Source organism: Sphaeramia orbicularis, chromosome 1 (genome assembly GCF_902148855.1).
Source record: "Sphaeramia orbicularis chromosome 1, fSphaOr1.1, whole genome shotgun sequence".
Taxonomy (NCBI): Eukaryota; Metazoa; Chordata; class Actinopteri; order Kurtiformes; family Apogonidae; genus Sphaeramia; species Sphaeramia orbicularis.
Window position 1 is genome coordinate 43064874 of NC_043957.1, and position 21095 is coordinate 43085968.

The window sequence follows — 21095 nt, forward strand, 5'->3', positions numbered from 1 at the left end:
CCACGCCTCACTAATTTCTTTGAATAGGATGATGAGGAAGATAAAATATATGAAATAACTAAAACTAATACTAAAACTAAACTAAACTAAACTAAAACTAAGCATTCAGAAAAATAACGATAACTAATAAAAACTAACAAACCTGCTCTAAAAACTAATTAAAACTAACTGAATAAGAGAAAAAAAAAGTCAAAACTAATTAAAACTAAACTATAATTAAAAATCCAAAACTATTATAACCTTGGTCTGAACAAAATTGAAACAAAATTGATGGGTTTATAGACATGTGAAATTTCACCTATTATAAGTAAATGGGGAAGAAAAACAATTTTAACTAGAAAAGCACAGACCTCTGCCTGGGCAGATCAGTCCCCCACCTCCCGATCAACACAAAAATTTAATCGTTTGTTCCTTGTGCCATTATCAACATTTCCTGAAAATTTCACCCAAATTCATCCATAACTTTTTGAGTTATCTTGCTGACAGACAAACAAACAGACAAACCCCAATGAAAACATAACGTAATAATAAAAATTCATTAAAAAATTGAACTTTGACCTACTTTTTCCAAACTGTAATCACATCTCTTCTGGGTCATTGGCAATCTGTAAACCAAATTTGGTATGAATTCAACCAATAGGTTTGCTGGTAGACTGTTAACAAACAAACAAACAAACTGAACCAAAAACAGTAGCCCTTTCCTTCCCTTTGGGGGCATTGTAAAAATATACATAAAACACAATAAAAGTCAGCACTAAAACCAAACATAAAACACTAGATAAGAACATACATATTAAACATCATTATTTTAAAAGGTACTAAAAGTATAACAACAATATTCCTTAAAAGCTCCTCACAGCAGAGCTCAGTTCATTCAATTTATAATATTGATATTCTAACATGTATCTCAGATAATTTATCATGCTCTAAGCGAGTCTTTCTCTTTTCATCATTTTTATTTAGAGGGAACTTTATCTTACTATTAATGAAACCCGTTATGTAATCACTTCCTCAGGATCGTCTGTGTGATCAAGCACAACTACACAAAAGGATGAGCGTCTCACAGGCCTGTGAACGAAAAGCACTTGAAACCCTCAAGGTTGAAGACACAGAAGTTCAAAGGTGAGTGTGTAGGATGGCAAAATTAATTAATGAGAGGCTGAATACAAGAGAAGAAATGGAAATGTACCTCTCTTTCTAGTAATGCTAATAATCTGTTTTTTACCCTCTGATTTGCTGAATTCTATCTTCACACAAACAAGTAAGCCCCCCTTTGCCGTAGACACATTTTACAAGTGAAGGAGACTCTGTAATGATGCAGTTCAGAGAAAGGATTATGGGTTCAGTTACTAGATAATATCAGCAACTACAGAGAAAGTGACTATAATCAGCTTTAACAGGGCTGAGGATAAAGTTGATTTCAGTAAATTAGCATAATTCTGGTAGCACTTCCTATAATCTGCAATGTTGAATTATTGGATTTGTTACAATTTCACTCCTATTTAAAGAATGCATCAAAATGACAAAGAGTATCATATGCTACTGAAGTTCTCTAATATACAGTATGAATATAGAGATGCTTTGTGCTTAACCCTTTCATGCATATTGGTCACTACAGTGGACAGCTATTCTACATCTGTTCTCTAATATATTCATGGGTTTTGTTGTTTTAGTTCGATATGAGTTAACACAGTAGATGCTTTTGCACCATCCCATACACTGACATTCATACCATTACTATAACTTTGCTGTTCTTGATAAACCTGATCTGCAGTGACATGTTTGAGTGTAAATCAATTGCTAATAAAAATTGTGCATATGATAAAATGTGAGAAAACATCAGATTAACGGCATTAAAATGTTTTGATTTCGTATATCACTTTCTGATATTCAAAAATTAAACACATGGTGTCCAGCAGAGTGGACATTTTTGGAACTCCACAAAAAATTATGAAGGTAGTTGTGTTTCTTTATTGCTTTAACCCCCCCCAAAAAATTACTAAAAAAAAAAAAAAAGCCATAAAATTTTTTTTTTCACTTCAATCAAAGAAACAAAGTGTTCTAATGCAATTTATATATATATATATATATATATATATATATATATATATATATATATATATATATATATATATGTTTATATATATAAATTTATATATATACATATATATATATATATATATATACACACACATATATATATATATTTTTTTTATTGCATTCAAACACTTTTTTTTATTGAACTTTTTTTTAGATAAAGCAATAAAGAAACAAATCAACCTTCATTAAAAACAGGTTTATTAAAAAAAATTCAATTGCATTGTTTTTTCATGCCTAAAGAGGAATAAAAACACTCAGGAAAAAAATCTCAACTAAGGTTCTCATAATTCGTGCATGAAAGGGTTAACCTTAGTTAGTGGTCACTCCAGTGGACAGCTATTCTCCAGCTGTTCTCTTGTATATTCATGGGTTTTGTTGTTTTAGTTCCATATCAGCCAACACAGTGGACACTAATGCATCATCCCATACACTGACATTGATACCATTACTGTAACTTTCCTCTGTTCTTTTATCTCAATCAATTGTTAATTGTTATTAGACTGTAATTTACAGAGTTGTTTTTGTTTTTGTTTTTTTTGCATATTATCTGAGTGAGTAATAACTAGTATTGGTTCAAATATGAGAAAACATCAGATTAGCAGCATTAACCTCCTGAGACCCAGGAAAGTAAAAATTGTAGCTTTTTTCCACTAAACAATTGTCTTGATTGGAAACTGCATAATGCAACCATTTTTTTTGTTTGTTTTTTCAAATACATTTTTGAAATGTATTTATTTATTTATTTTTATGGAGTGTGCTTTGCAATGGACAGCATTTTTTAAGTGAAACTGTCACACTTTTGTCCCCTACAGAGGACAAAAATGCATTGCTGGGTCTCAGGAGGATAAAAATGTTTTTATTTCATAGTTTTCACACAGTATGTCAGTAAATGCATGTTTCTTTACTACAAAAATTAAACACATGGTGTTCAGCTGAGTGGACATTTTTGTAGTGCCATTAAAAATACATTCATAAAAAAAAAAAAAAAAAAAAAAGAAATCAATCCCATTGTTTTTTTTATGCCTGAAGAGGAATAAACACTCAGGAAAAAAAAAATCATGATTAAGGTTCTCATAATTCATGCATGAAAGGGTTCAAATGAAATACCAGAAAGTGATATACTGTGTGAAAACTATGAAATATTATTTTAAAGCAGCTAATCTGATGTTTTCTCACATTTTAGCATACTTTAATACTAGTTATTACTCACTTCATGAAGATAATGTGAAAAAAAAACTTTTTTGTTTAAGAAAACTGTTAATTACAGTCTAATAGCAAATACCAATTGACTTACTCTCAAACATGTTACTGCAGATCAGGTTTATCAAGAACAGCAAAGTTGTCTGATACGCAAATAAAACAACAAAACCCATGAATATACAAGAGAACAGCTGTAGAATAACTGTCCACTGTAGTGACCACTATGCATGAAAGGGTTAAAGTAATGTACAATGGAAAAACAGCCTTGGGTAAATTCTCATTGGCAGTTCTGGTGATAAATAAAAAATAATTAAAAAAAAAAAAAAAAAGCCTGGTTGCCCAACACTTCCTCCTCACTGATACTCTGCCTACCCAGTGATTAAATTTAAGTCTTAACTTTCAATCTTGTGAAAAAGTTTTGAAAAATTTCTAAAAAAAAAAAAAAGAAGCAAAAAATTAAGAGAAAGACACATGTAAAGAATGAGGCAGGGATATTAATATGCGCATTAGTAGGATCATAAACTTATATATTATTGTCAGTCACTGGGCACTAAAAGTACAGTTTCATTTCCATTGTTATTGAGAAGGAGTCTTACGTTCTAAATAGAAATGCAAAAGGTTGTGTTTTGATTGTTCTCATTAAATAATTGCTGTCAAGCGGAGTAGGCCGATTCAAGAATTGGCAGCTCTCAGCCAGCTCAGCCACACCAAGAATAACAATGATGAAAATTATACCTTACGCTGTTGTGACAGTGTGGCAGGTAGACAACTGAGTACAGGTGTATGTATGTGTGTGAATGTACTGTATGTGTGTGAGGATGTACACAGAAGCTGCTTTTGTTTAATCATCAGTCATGATTGGATTCTGAAGAATGTCTTTCAGTCACATGTATTGTACAGGAATGACAGATTTATCTATAGGCGCCATTTATCTACAGACTCAACCCCCCCCCACCCCCCACCCCCCCACCATAGGCTATAGTGTTACTGACTGAACTATCCATCCACATATAAATGTACCAGTAGTATTAACCATTAACTAATCTGCCTTTTATTTTTGTTTTAATTAGAGTAATGTTTACTACAAGTGTGTTTTTGAATATTTTGAATGATAATAAAGACTTTATATATCATAATAATCATAGTTTTTACACATGGTAATGCAATACTTCTACTGTATCCTGTTGTTTCTAGCTTTCAGACTGATCTCATGAAATCGCGTTGTATGTCACGCCAGTTCTTATGACATTTGGCGTGCTATATGTATGCATTTTTATCCTTTCGTGTGTTTTTCAACACCATTTGAACATGTGTCAATTTACACTAAGATCTCTGGTTTACATATCCATAACCGCTAACCCTAACCGCTAATCGTGTGGTATTTGCCGTGGAAAGCTTATAATCCGTACAGATAACACACCAATTAAAAGTGGCATGTATGGTGTGTATATTTATCACATTGTTGATTTTAGATTGTTTGGAATGCAATACCATAACTGAGGCCAACCTTGTCCAAAAGTGCCAAAAATACCAAAAGTGGTCACATTAGTGAGGTTAAATTGTATTAATTTTATTATTACTAATATCAATTTTTTATTTTATTTTTTATACAGTTTTATATGATTTGAAGCAGTTCTAATGTCAATTTTGCTCTGGCTTCAAGAGGGCATTTTTTCTGGATCTGCGACTGTACCAGGAAAGACTGACATGCAAGTCATTATACACTGGTAAAATGCAAACTAAGCAGTTATGGCAGTTTGACATGAAATGTAAAAATGCAAAAATATTAAAATCTGTGTAGCTTATATACCATTTATTATTGTAGCATTTTGCAAAGTAATACTGTAATCAAACAAGTACTTTTCCAGTTGTTTGACATGTAAATATATAGTGACCTGAATGTAATAGAATGATGTGACAACATTAAATCAGTCTTTTTTAGCTTACCGGCCGATAGGCTGTAAACTATTGTTGTCATCCAGCCTCTGGCAGCGGCGTCTGTCATCTGTCGTCGTCTGTCGTCGTCTGTCGTCCATTACAAAAATTTCACTCGTCTTCTTCTCCGAAACTACAATTCCAATTGACTTCAAACTTGGTATACAGCTTCTTTATAAGATGTCAACAAAAGTTAGTGAAATTATTTGGATCCGGCTCTGATTCTGGATTTGGTGCGACTTTGAAAAATTTCCCCATTATAAGAGATAGGACTTGCCGGTAAGCTACAGGGCGATTGGTCCTATTTTTTTTTTATTATTATTATTATTGTTTGTCCTGAGGACAGTTTGGTTTGTCTTCAGCATTAACTAGAAGCACTCGGAGAGCGCAGACCTCCGCCAAGGCTGATCAGTGGCCCCCCCCGTGGGCCCCCCCACGCCAAGGAGGTTATATTTTTGCCAGGGTTTGTTTGTTTGTTTGTCTGTCTGTCTGTCTGTCTGTTTGTCTGTCCGTTAGTGTGCAACATAACTCAGAAAGTTATGAACAGATTTTGATGAAATTTTCAGGGTTTGTTGGAAATGGGCCCCCCCATGGGCCCCCCCACCCCCGATCACCACCAAAATGTAATCATTTCTTCCTTATCCCATTTCCAACAAACCTTGAAAATTTCATCAAAATCTGTCAATAACTTTTTGAGTTATGTTGCACACTAAAGGACAGACAAACAGACAGACAGACAGACAAACAAACAAACAAACAAACCTTGGCAAAAACATAACCTCCTTGGCGGAGGTAAATATCAAGAGTTTTGCTTTTTTCAGTTTGGACAAATGAGTCAGCCATTTTTCATTCCATGGACATTTGTTTTATCTAATGACATAAATCATTTGACAGACCATAACGTACCTGCTGTTGATTTGATCTGGATTTAATGACGATGTGGTACATCAGTAAGCAACCAAAAAGTGTCTATTCCAGCGTCCGTTGATGTACAGATCCATTTCAGCCATTAGTCCGTCCTTTCCCTCCCCTGGTTTCCACATCATTAGTTGGTTGAATTTGTGATGCCCAGGACAGCACACTTCCAAAATGTCATATGAGTTTTAGGCACACGCACTACTGATGTTGTCACTTTATGCTCCAGCCCATTTCAGGAATGATGATGTTCAAGTTTTACCCAGTATTTATGGAGGATCTTTCATGATTATTGCATCATAACCCATATAATGAAACATGTACTTTAATTCCTGTTGTACAGCCTGAACTAACAATAACATCAGTATGCCTTATTGTGATAGGTGCAGTTTCCCATGATGTTTCACCTGAAGCAGACAGTGGCTTTGTCTTAAATAATGTTTAAGCTCCTGATTCAGTAACAGCTCAGCAAGGTGTGATGACAATACCGGTAAACTGTTTCTTTATTTACCTTCCCCTGAAGTGGACAGCACAGCCAAGAGAGTGGGCCGCTCTCAAAAAGTATTTCATATATATTTAAATGCAAAATGTAAAGTTTTTACACTTGGTTCTTTTAATAGATATGAGAATAAAGAAATGAAATCGAACAGTGAGTGTGAAGATGTGAAAGGCTTCATAAAAGCCTTCTACAGTGGAACCTCACAGTATGAATTTAATTTGTTCCATGTCCGTGCTCATGTTGCGAATTACTCCTTTTATGAATCAGTTTTCCCAAATGAAATGACTTGAAATATAATCAATTCATTCCAGCCCAAAAAAACGCCCAAAAATCATTTTAAATGTTTTTTTTAAACTGAAAAAGTATAGATAGAAATAAAGTGACTCGTACATAAACAAGTAAACTGGTTTTGTAAGGTATTTTCCTTGAAGATGATAAAATCTGTGAAGGAAGGAATTCAGTGGAGGAGGAGGAAGGAAGGAGGAAGGAGAATCTACTGCCAGTAAAATGTCAGGTAGAAGAATTTCTGGCATTTTCTCTCTCTCACCACTTAATTGGATCTTTCTGGCCTCACTTTGCTGTTGACACCGGAACATGGGCTGACCACACATAGCACACTGGTACATGGCCATGACTTCAGCTGTGCCGCTTCGTTGTGCATGTGTGTGTTTGTGTACATGTCGTCTGGCACATGAATCTGCTGCGCTTTACCTGTGTCTCCAATATGGGCAGTGGCACATCCTAAATAACTGAACCATAACTGTCCTCATTTGGGAATTTGGTCATCTCCTCCTCCATGTGAATGCTGGTGCTCCTGTACGTGAAGTGGGCCTGTGGAGGCTGGACGTACTTTGAATTTTCACTCATATTTCGAGACCAAAAGTCAGTTTCGTGAAGCAGATTTCTCATACTACTACTACAGTAGCAGCTGCTCGTCTTTCAGAGAGGGGAAGCTCATTGTCGGCTTACATCAAAAAAATGTCAAGTTATTTAAACATAAATTCGTCCCTCCGCTCCTTTTTAAGAAAATGGTCAGTGACCTTATCGTACCAACTAAACAAGAAAACGTTGAAATTATGTTAAATTGAAGCAAGGAAGTACAATGAGTATGTTTTATTTTCCAGTGCAAGAAATGAACAAGTAATTTCGTAGTGGTTTCTCTCTTGATTTCACAGCAGAATGCGCAACAGTATTAAACTGAACTGTCAGTGAAGGAGTAGATCTGAAAATAGCTGTCAATCAAACGGGATTCAGCCTTTCGACTGATCCTCCAATCAGCATGTGGAAGCCCAGCGTCCAGCCCAGCCGAGGTCTACCCACAGCTCCATTCACCCCCAGAGACGACAAGCGTCCAGGAGCGGGACAACATCGTGGCATTTATCCAATTACCGTCCAGTTTTGAGGCAATGAAAAAAACTGTTCCACTCAGTCCCATTGAAGTGCATGGACACTGAGCGTCTACGGGCAAATGCACTGAGCAGAGATCGAATGAGAAAACAGCGCAACGGGAATGTATGAGAAGTGAACAACAATGAGTCTGTTGATTTGTGATAAAGCTGATTCTGAACGAACTCGTCTGTGAGATGAACGTGTTCTAACACATTTGTAGTCAATAAAATGTCAACACAACCGTACATATTTGACCATTTAATTTTCGTAATTTTAGGGGAAGCCAAGCTTCCCTTGCAGTCTTTGAGAAATCGCCTCTGTACTACTACTACGGTGCACTCGTACTGTGAGGTTCCACCGTATATCAGAGGAGTCTGTAAAGATCCACTGTGGCAGATGCAGTGGGAACTAATGTTAGTTAGCAAATGTGCTAACGTTAACTAGCGCAATTTATTTTTTTCATTTGTTTAAGAGTTGTAACTTGACTTATCTATTAATTTTCCGAACTGCTTAATCCTTGAGAGGGTTATCAATGGGCAAAGGTGGGGTGCACCCTGGATGTGCCACTATTTAAATGCAGGGCTGACATACACTACCAGTCAAACGTTTGGACTCACTTTCTCATTTAAATGGCATTAGATGGACCACAGATGGTCAACAAGTGCTCAGCATCAATAAGAACTCCTTCAAGACTGGTGGAAAATATTTCTATTGACTATGTCATGAAGCTCATCGAGAGAATGCCAAGAATGTGTAAAGCAGTAATAAAAGCAAAATGTGTCTGTTTAGAAGAATCTAAAATATAAAACATCCTTTAAGTTATGTCACACTTTTTTTAACTACATAATTCCATGTGTGTTCATTCACAGTTTTGATGCCTTCAGTGAGAATCTACAATGTTAATAGTCCTGAAAACAGAGAAAAACCAGGTGAGTCCAAACTTTTGACTGGTAGTGTACACCAACAACCATTCACTCTCACATTCATACCTATGCGTTATTTGACCCATTAGCCTATTAGCTGCATGTCTTTGCCAATTCAGTTTTATTTATACGATACTAATAGTAATACATGATCACCTCAAAGCACTTCTCAAATTCAGTCAAGGCCTTAAATAGACTATACGGTGAGGAAACTCAACAAATCCTCAAGAGGCAAGCTCAAGGCAACAGTGGGGAGGGGGAAGTGAGAAAAACTTCTGTTAAAGAAGGAAAAACCTCTGACAGAACCGGGCTCCGAGTAGGCGACCATCTGTCTGGACCAGCTGGAGTTAGTGGACAGAGGAGAAAGAAAAGAAAAACAGCACAGAGAAAGAACAACAAACAACACAGAGAGTGGACAACATGCAAACACTGGGCAGGTTGGAGTCCAGAACGATACATCAGGGACAAACAGGTCCAGAAGCAGAGATAACTGGAGAAAGGAATAAGAAGAGGGAGGACAGAGAGGGAAAAGCACGAACTACGAGAAAGGGAAGACACAAAGTTAGTGCTAAATAATGGTGACTTACTGCATAATAGAGAGACTTCATCTACTTCCTCTGTTCTTTATTATCACATGGAAGGTGGTAGTTTGACAGGTCGATGTGTTTTCAGACTCAGGGACACTGTACCGCAGCATCATGAATACTGATCAATGAACTGACGAGGACCCAGACACAGGAAATGACATCACAATTTAACAATTAAAGGGAGCATGTCACACTTGTGAAGTTCTGAACAGACTTCCTGAATCTCATATAGGGTCAAAACACAGTAACGTCCCGTCGAAGAACGAACTGCAATTGATTGCCTTTCCAACATTTATTTCAATATAAAGTAGCTCCTTGTTTTGGATAATCCCTTATGGTCCCGCTAAAGCAAAAATGAATTTAAAAGTAAAAATGTGGATAATTTAGCAACACTAATCTGTCAAATTGTTTCTAAAATGTCCTGTCAGAGAGATTTCAAATACCATGTTTTGATCCTATAGCAAATGGCACTGATATGCATTGCCACTACACTGTAAAAAGTCATAAACTCAATTAATTGTCATAACTAGTTTCTATAATTTACTTCCACTTAACATAATGAGTCATGAAATTTCAACTTAACTTCATGAGTTATTGGCATTGCAACTCCAGATTGTAGGCCAGTTCAGTGAAATGTTCATTTAAATGTGTCAACATAACTTAATGATGTCAGTTTGAAAATCTGTCTTAAAACTGATCACGACCACTGGTGTTGCAGCAATATTAATGCGAGGTACAAATAGTGCTGGAAGTTCAGTCTTGATCTGATAAGGGGCTAATAATTATGATGTAAGATTTTTGTCACATATAATAATTATACATTGACAAATAGTGCACTGACTAAGGTGAATGGCGACTGTTAGCAGGGGAAGGTACAGGAAGGTACTGGTAGAATGGAGAGATAATATTGGGCCGGGAGTTGCAGCCTGTCAACTGTCTGGTCAGTTGGACCAAGCGGGGGGGGGGGTGTCATCGTGACAGTCTTACCCATTCCCCTCTGTCGTGGTACCTACTTAGAAAGTCATACAGCAATCAGACCACACAGGTGTGCCAAAGCCTCTTCCACCAATGGGGTCAAAGGTCCCAACAGCCAGAACACCTATTCCTGCAGCGACCATCTGAAAACACCTCGAGTCAGAGTGGCTTTGCTCAAGACTAGTGTGGAAATCCCAACTCCTCCCAAAGATTTTGCTTCTCCTAAAGCAGGGCTATTCAAATCCGGTCCTTGAGGGCTGGTATCCTGCATGTTTTAGAAGTGTCCCTCTCTCAGCACACCTGGAAACCTTTAAAACATGCAGGATACCAGCTAGGGCTGCTCGATTATAGGAAAAAAAATAATCACGATTATTTTAGCAATAATTGAAATCACAATTATTAAAAACGATTATTTTTTAACCTTAAAGTTGTTTATTTTTTTCTTGCAAAGCAATGTAAAATATACTCTTTAAACATAAATAAAGCTTTTAACCACTAAAACAAAGCATGTTCACTTTTGTATGAAACAAAAAAATCTTTGAATGCAAATACAGGGGTTGGACAAAATAATGGAAACACCTTCACCTCAAGATGATAATGCCCCAATCCATACAGCTAGAATTGTTAAAGAATGGCATGAGGAACATTCTAATGAAGTTGAGCATCTCGTATGGCCGGCACAGTCCCCAGACCTCAACATTATTGAGCATTTATGGTCAGTTTTAGAGATTCAAGTAAGACATCGATTTCCACCGCCATCATCTGTAAAAGAGTTGGAGGGTATTCTAACTGAAGAATGGCTTAAAATTCCTTTGGAAACAATTCACAAGTTGTATGAATCAATACCTCGGAGAACTGAGGCTGTAATTGCCGCAAAAGGCGGACCTACACCATATTAAATTATATTTTGTTGATTTTTTAAGGTGTTTCCGTTATTTTGTCTAACCCCTGTAAGTGTACTGTAAATTCAAGTATGTTTCCTTTTGTAAATAAATAGTGCACTGTAATTAAACTGCTATCGACTTGCCATAGAACTGTAGCAATAAAAAAAAAAAAAATCACATAAAGTGCAAATTATTAAGTCAAGTATGTTCAATGTTGTATGAAACATAGTAAATTCAGTGGCGTGCCATGAGGTTTCAGTTCAGGCCTTCTGTATACATCAGCCATCTAGAATACGTACGTTAGGGTTATACGGGTTAGGTTAGGTTAATACGGGAGTTGCAGCATAAAGAGATTCGGAGACTGAAGATTGCATTGCGGACGAAGTTGTTTTTATGTGTTTTAGTTTTTCATAAGATTATGATAAAGGTGGCGGTGGTTAAACTTTAGATGGTTAAAAAGGCTTGTTGCGTTACCGGTCGGTGCGGACACAATTACGAAACACTTTCTGCACGTGATGTGTTTTTGCTCTTCGTCTTCTTCATCAAACCCAAAGTGATTCCATACAATTGAATTTGACTTGCCTTTTCTGTTTACCAAGCACTTCTGCTGTGATTCTCCTGCCATTTTTCCAGACCGTTAGGTCCAACTTTCCTCTTGGGGTGGACCTGCCGGCTAGCTGGCAGCTGTAGCTTAGAGGGGGGCGGGGCAGAGCTGCTCATGGTAGCTTGCGTGCGCGTGAATTAAAACAACTCAAAATTAATAATCGTTTTTTTCTCGATTACATAATTTTTGTAATCGTTGCGTGTAATAATCGAAATCGTAATTGAATTTCGATTAATTGCACAGCCCTAATACCAGCCCTCAAGGACTGGATTTGCCCACCTCTGTCCTAAAGGAAGGCCTACCTCTCATCTGTAATTATGGTATGTTCCTCTGACAAAAGAAAGCAAGGTTTTTAGAAAGGATAATGTAACGTTGTGAGTTGTTTTAACTTGAAACTTGATGTTTTTATAAAGCAGAAATGTGTGTTTGTTTAACTAGCTAAGTCAAGTTTTTTTGTTCTGATAATATTAAATAAATATTTGTTTTAACTCACATTTTTAAGTTGTAACAACAAGTGATTAATAGTTGAATCAACTTTCATAACTTTGAAAACAAAGTTGGTACAATGAGAACATTGTAGTGAAGTCAACTTTCAGAACTCTTGTCAGAACTTGTAAACCTTGTAAGTCAACAACAGTAGGCAAAAGTTGAGAAAACTCAAAAATCTCTTGCATCACGCCTTGATATTTTACATTTTCTCAACTTGTTCTTTTTTACAGTGTACTTACTACGTTCAAGCGTGGACAAGAGTTAATATGTTCTTAACTTAAAAGCCCAGAGCGACCAAAACCCACCATGACTAACATGGGACTTCCAGGTTTTGGGCTATCAAAGGTGACAGTGAAGTTTTTGTTTTTTTGGTTTTTTTTTTTATTTAGTTGCAATCTGCAGCTTCACCAGTAAATGTCACTAAATACCAGACACTGAAGGCTTAGTTATTCAAATAAGTGTGATTCTCAGTGGTGATGTAGTAAATCCAACTGTAAGGCTCAGAAGTTAAAGTAATTTATGTTGAAGAAATGTAAGGTTTAATGGTGAAATAAATGACAAGGAATAAGTTAATTCATGTATTTGTTAAAAATAGATTGACAATGTTTACCCAAATAACTATTTACATTTATGTTTGCTAAATTATTAGTTACACCTTATCACGTTTAAATATTCTCATTTGTAGTGTACAAGCAGCTGAAATAATCTGTTGAATGTGCCTTTCTAAATCACTTATATTTACCGATCTAAGTACTGCTAGCTCCTGATTGGTTTGTTCAGTCATGTGAGAGGATGTTTCAGGAAGTGTTGTGGCAATAGTTACGGTATGTGAAAAGTAAAACAATGTTTGAAGAAATCCGTCTCCATCTTGCTGTCTCATTTTATAAAGAATGAACCATTAACCACCAACAAACCCTCACACTACACAACCAACAGGAGCAAAGAGAGTTCATCTTACATTAATTCATGCACTAAATCATCGTGAGTCATGTATAATTTAACCCATAAAGACCCAAACAGCCACTGGTGACCAAAAGCATCTAGTGATGGAACTGTTTAATACCTGTTGATCTACTAATCCAGGGGTGTCAAACTCATTTTTGTTCAGGGGCCACTTTCAGCCCAATTTGATTACAAGTGGGCCAAACCAGTAAGATAACAGTGAAAAAAGAAAAAATCCATTATGATGTGGTTTACATCTACAAAGTTTCCTTAAAAATCTGAATAACATGAAGAACTTGAATGGTCTTAAGAAAAACAAGTGATATTTTACCAATATTCTGCCTCGGTTTATCAGTTTATCATTTACACATGTGCATTACAATCACACAAAACATTTAATAACAGGCAGAATATTGGTAAAATTACATTTAGTTTTCTTAACACATTTCTGTTGGTTCATATTTGTTCAGGTTATTCACATTTTTTGTAAAAGTATAGTTTGATAATGTAAACATTTTCATGTAATTTTACTTTTTTTTGTTACACCAAAAAAACAAAGAGAAAATTTGGGGTTGTCATTATTTAGAGGTTATTATGATAAGATTTTACTGGTCTCACCCACTTGAAATCTAACTGGATTGTTTGTGTCTATATGTGGAACTTGAATTAAAATGATTTTCACACCACTGATTGTTAATATCTTCAGTGTAATTTTTGCATTTCATAAATTCATCCCACGGGCCAGATTGGACCCCGGGGGTGCATGTTTGACACCCGTACACTAATCCTTTCAATCCATGTCAATAACACTGGGTTACAAAAAAATGTTTTTTGCAAGTTGTCTAGGTTTTTTCAACTGAATTAGGACCATTTTGCACCGCTAAATCCAAAAATGACATCTGTTTTTCTCAATCAGGTCAGCTTTTTTTGCTAATTTGATTTTGAAAAATTTGGGCTTCTCACAAAATATAATAATTAATACCAAAATAAGATTGGTGAGCACACTTTATGAAACTTGTGACTTGATTCCTGTTAGGTACAATGGTGTATTCACCGCAGATGTAGCAGAATACGTCAGGCTTATTTTTGCAAGATCTTCTAGTTGAAGCCATTTCATTCACCTGTAATATTAAAAAAAAACATTAATCATAAATTGGCAGAAGTAAAATCTTCAGAACTCATTTATTGCAAGAAATATGAAAGAATTTTGTATCATATGATGTGAAAATGCCCATAAATGTAAGCAAAAATGTTAAAAAGCCAATATGTAGCATAGTTCAGAAAGTTGACCAGATTGAGCAAAATTAATGTGATTTTTGGATTCAGCACACCAAAATTATCCTAAATCAGCTCAAAAAACTTAAACAATAAATTTGTTGTTGACCAGTGTAATTGGTGTAAAATACAATTTGTCATCTTTTCATAGTCATCAGATGTGACCCATTTGGACATTCAGAGGCTCCATAGTTACCATGGAAACACCATCATCTTCAACAACATTGATTCACCAGTAAAACCCATGGAGTTGGATCAATGGCAGTGGATGGAGACACTGGGTTTATGTTCAGTTAATGATAGATTTTGCTGGAAAAAGTTGGGAAGAAAATCTTCATCCTGGTCTGGGAGCACAGAAGATACCCTTTTATATGCTGTCCCCTGCTGAGTAACCTGTTCAGCATTGACCGCTGATGCTTTGATGATATGTTTAGGTGCCTCCACCAGGTCCGAGAGATTTAGCCTCCCTCCCCCTGGGTGTGAATCCCTTCCCCCTTCCTGGAGTGCAACCCCCTCCCTTTTCCCCTGAATGTGAATTCCCTGGCTCCTTCCTGGAATACAACCACTTTTTCTTTATCTCTTTGTTTGCTTTTTGTTTTCTGTTCACAGCTTTGAAGTACCTGCATAAATACCATCTGAAAACCTAGATTCGTGGTCAGACTACCAAAACAGATTCTGTGCTTCGCAACACTAAAATAAAGCCACACTCATTGTAGCAAGCTTTGAACCAGGTTTTGAGATTTTCTTCAACAAAAGTCATTTTGTCTTCAGTTTTATCTGTTTCTAATATAATAACCCTCAACTGTAATCTAAGATTTTATTAACATGAACATCAGGGATCTCAAACTCCTTTTCTTTCAGGAGCCACATTCAGCCTGATTTAATCTCCAGTGGGCCGGACCAGTAAAATAATAGAATCATAACCTATAAATAATGGCATCTCCAGATTTTTGTCTTTGTTTTAGTGCAAAAAAACCCCATGAAATCATGAAAATATTTACTTTTATAAACTATCCAAACAAAAAAGATGTGAATAACCTGAAAAAAAAAAAAGAAATTTCTTAAGAAAAATAAGTACAATTTTAACAATATTATTCCTCAACTTATCATTTCTACATGTGCATTATGGATCGGCTCTACAAAGACACTAAACACTTACTAACAGGCAGGAAATAGTTAAATTGTGCTTCATTTTATTTAGACATTTCAGGTTATTCACATTTTATTGTTACAGGATAGTTTGTAAATGTTAATATTATTTTTTGCACTAAAACAAAGACAAAAATTTGAAGTTGTCATTATTTGTAGACATAATGTAATATTTTCTTCACATCAAACCGAGAAGAAAATATGGAGGCATTATTTCTTGTAGGTTATTATGCTGTTATTTTTACTGTAGATCATACTGGTCTGTACGAACCTGAACTATAATGAGTTCCACAGCCTTGACTGGAATTTTTGCACTTTGCAAATTCATCCCAGGGGCTGGATTGGAACTTTTGGTGGGTCGCATTTGGCCCCCGGGCTGCATGTGTGAGACCCCTGATCTACATGATCAGATATTATCTGCTCCTCTTTTCAAAAAATTCAATCTTCTCTCAGTTTTTGATGTGAACGTTTACCAGGCCTGTGTCTTCATGTACAAATATGTTCACTTAACTCATATTCTTCCTAAAGTTTTTCAAAATTTCTTTATGTTGTCTTCTGTTATTCACAACTTTCCGACACGATTTTCAAGCAAATTTTATCTTCCATACTGCTGAACTTCAGTCTGTCAGTATTCTCTGAAATATTGTGGACCAAATTTGTGGAATAATCTAAGACCTGAACTTCAATCAACATCTACTTTATCATTGTTTAAAAAGCATCTGAAAAGGACTTTGATTCATGAAAAAATGTAAGGCTGTATATCACTGGATTTGTATTTGATGATTTGTAATGTGGATTACATTTTTATTGTTTTTACTTCAGTTTATTATTTCAGTTATATTGTATTTTTTAATTCTTTTTTTTTTTTTGTGTATTGTTCATTTCGGGGGAGGTATTCATATAAGCCTTCTTTTTTGGCTTCTAACCTCTCCTGCACAATTTTGTTACTTGTTTGAATGTTGTTGTTGTTTTTTTTTCCATTGCTGTTTTTATTTTGTGCAAATAAATAAATAAAAATATCAGAAAATACAGAATTTAGATTAAAAAATGCAAAATAGAGGACAGTATTATAATAAATGGTAATAAATCACTTAAGAATAGTTAAATAGAGAGAAAAAAAAAATCATTTTGAAAGTACCACAGAAGTAGTACACTCTAAAAAATGATTAATAGGCTCAACGTAAAAAAAATTGAGGTAACAATTTCCATTAATCTTTTTAAGTTATTTCAACTTGGCAAATTGCTTAAATGCCACAAGACTTCTCTAGTTAAGTAAACTCTATTACTTTAGTACAAACAACATGATTTGCTTTTTACTCTACGAGCTTAATTAAGTCGAACCAACTTAATTTTAAATGTGTAAAAACTACTCCATTTTGTTATATTGACTTATTGTTTTACTTTTATTCTACTCAAAAGTGTTCATACAAATAGTTTCTTTAATTTTTTGAGTTGGTCTAACTTATTTCTGTACATCAGAAGAAATTCCACATGGAAATTCCAGTTATATGACTGGCCCATTTAATTCTCTGCACAACTAACTTACTAAATGTACCTGCATGTTAATATCTCAAATGTACACAGTACTATTGTACGCATGTTCTTGCACATATTAATTAGCACTTGTTAAACAGTGAAGAGTTGCATTGAGCAATATAACTGCAACTAACAATAAACAGGAAAGGCACTGTTTGGCCTATGGCTCTGACTCATGGTGCAGTTCTATAAAAAAAAAAAAAAAAAAATGAACACAAAAAGGCCAATAAACATTAGAATGTACACATTAACTCAAAATTAACACCAACATCACAACCCTGCTGAACCCCTGCACATAAAAGAACACGTTTTCAACAATATACCCAATACCCACAATGCAATGCAGCAAATACGCGACAATATATACTACAATTTTAAATTAGAAAGGAGCAAAATGTGTATTATTCAGTCCTTGAATAATTAAAACTACTGTTGCAGAAACAAAGCTAAATTCTATCAAGCCTTAAAGTTTGGTAAAGTTCTGTGCAAAATCATGTTTCTCCCTTTTTTTTCTGTGCTTCCCTCCTTTTCTTGTGGTAGGCGTGGTCTGTCAGCAAAACATGTCCAGGCTCGTCAGCTTTGTACTCAGCTTTTAGAGGAAGCTTACAAGATTTTTAAGCTGTACTAACTTAATATATTTCTTTGTTAAGTTAAAGGCAGAAATGTCTGTTCAAAATCAATATGTTATTAAGTTAAGAGTATTTTCCTTGTTTTTCATTTAGACCAACTTCATAAAATAACTTATCATCTGATTTAAATGTGTACATGTAACAAACTTAATTTTTTTAAGCAGAGAAAGCTCTTGATTTTAAGCTTAACTTACTAACCCCATGAATCATTTTTTAAAGTGTACTGGGTCTTTATGGGTTAAGTGCTCATTAAGTGAACAATTTGAAGCTGTGTTTGTGTTAGTAAAAGAAATACAGTCAGAAAATCTAATGTAATCTGAAAATTTCTATCACACGCTGTGGTTTAGTCTTTTTCATTTTTTTTCCTAAGGCACCACAGTTGTTGTTTTAAACCAGATCCAATTCCCCCAAGATGACCGACTCATGACAGACTTACACCCCACAAATTTGGCTGGAGACTTTAAATTCAAGAAAGCAAACCCAACCTGATATCTCAGAACATGCAGGACTGTTTCCTTTGTAACAATAATAGCGCCTGCTGCTGACAGCTGACAAGGAGACATGCAACATTGCTATTAAGTGAGTAATTGTATGTGAGTGCATGTAACTAATTTTGGAAATTATTGTTGTTGTAGCTTTGATGGAGTTGGACTGGATTGTTTTTGAGGAAGAGGACGTTATAAAGCACATTTACTTAAAAAGTACATTGGAGAAACCATGACTTGAATCTAGATGTACTGTGGTGTGTATTTTTTATTCTGTGTTTCTGCTACACAGTAAATTTGCCAGTGTTAAAAATGCAGTGTCAAAGTATTTTAATTCTTTCGGAGTTATTCCAACAATGGACAGAGTAAAATTTAACATGATAACTTCCAGTGTTGGTGAAAATAATTGGAGTTAAGAGAGGTTTTACACTGTCAGTGTCATATATTCAGTGTTAAAGTAAACTGACTCTCTCAAAGTTAATTCAACACCGATAAGAGCAAGATACCTTTGAGTGTTAAAAAATAATGACTCTGAAAAGCCCCGCCCACCTACCTCTGTGCTCAAACTGAGTGAGAAGTTGGACTCTGGCGTCGCCATCTTCCTCGCATCGAAAAATTGTGTTTGTAAGTTTGTGTAAATAAACTTTTGTTATTTCATCCAAGCAGATTCTGTGTGCAAGAATATAGTTACTTTGTCGTCGTCAATGTTGGGTACGTGTTTTCAAATACCGAATTTCAAATGGAAAACGTGATATCGGGTCAGCGGCTTTCATTTTACATGTCATTTTATGTTCACTTTTAATTGTAATATTTCATTTTTATTTGGAATAAATTGGGTACAGAAATAATTGTATCTTTTTTTCCCACCCCTGCAGACACTGGAACTACTGGGTGGGGAAGCAAAATTTACAATATTTTGAGGCAGGGATTGAAAGACAGTGTATGACCAATTAGTTTATTCAAAGTCATGGGAATTTAAATCTTCAAATCATATTTTACTGCATTTCTAACGGTCTTGTTGTCTACCTCAAGTTCAATTGCCATTTTTCTCATGGATTTGGTTGGATCCTTTAGGATTTTGGATTTGAGAGCTTTAATAAAAGCTTTGGTACGTTTTTTGTCGCTTCCTCCACTTCCAGACTTTCTCGTAATAGTTTTGCTCATAGTCATTCTCTTCTTTCCATTATAAACAGTCTTTATGGACACTCCAACTATTTCTGAAATCTCCTTTGGTGTGACGAGTGCATTCAGCAAATCACACACTCTTTGACGTTTGCGTTCCTGATTACTCATATGGCAAAAGTTTCTGAAAAGATATGGATAATAGTGTTAGGTATGATTATGACATCAATATATGTTTGGTTTCAAAACAACTGACGTAGTGCCTGCTGAGAAAAAACAACTAAATGTTCATTGTAAATTTTGCTTCCCCACCCTGTATAGTACATCACATGTAACACCGGTAGGAGGCACTTAGAAATCAACACTCTTTGGAGTAATTTATTTATCAACATGTAGTGTTAAGTAGGTTTAACACTGGAAAAGTTATTTCTTAACACTTAACTCTTCAGTGTTGAATGTGAATAACACTATGGGCGTTACTTCTCACATAGTGTAAAACTTGATTGACACTAATTAGTGTAGTGTAAAATATTAACTCTTACTAGAGTAAAGTTGACTCTGGAAATGTAACTCTATGTTTAGGGTAAATTTTACACTTTGTAGATAGGGACCATATGTTCACTGAGGTAGTGTTAAAATTGACTCTTTAAGTGATATATAAACACTAGCGATTTTACTGTGTATTTGTGTCTGCATTTCAGAGTAAATCAGCAAATAGTGAATTACATCCTGTTCTGACACCAATTGTTAATCATTTTCCTTCACATAAAATCCCACCAATTTCACAAATGAGCTGCCTGTTTTCCTTTTATTTCCATTCTTTTCTTCTGCTCAGGAGGACTGTGTTAGTTTTGGATGTGATTACTCATGTTCTATTGTTTGATTTTCGGCTGCAGGTCACGAACGGATTTCAGTAAACGCACTGGAACGAGAGTAACAGGAAGCAGTTGAGATTTATTTGCCTTCAGCTCCAGCCTCACTCTGTGTTGTGAACTGTTGTGCGCTATTGTCCGTCAGCAGCATGCTTCTGCTTCACGCTTCTAACCTTGGCCTTTAATTCATACAGTTGCATTTGTATGTTGCCTATGACCTTGTTGAGCCGCATTATGTAATAAATTCCCATTATGTAATGAAAGTTCAAAATGTAATAAAAATGTCACGTCATCTTGTAATAAAGCTGCATTATGTAATAAACTGACGCATTTTGTAATAAACTACCTCAATGCATTATGTCGTAAATTTTTTCACATTATATAGTAAGTTATTACAATTTGAGAAGTTTATTACAAAATGCACTTGACACATTTTTATTTTCAGGAAAATGTAATGTGCTAAATTAATCTTTAAAATGTGTGGTTAAAGTTCTGATTACATTACCTGTAGCTCCTGTGACTAATTTCTTCTAATTTGCTCTGAAATTATATTAATTTGGATTGTTATTACAAAATGACCATGTT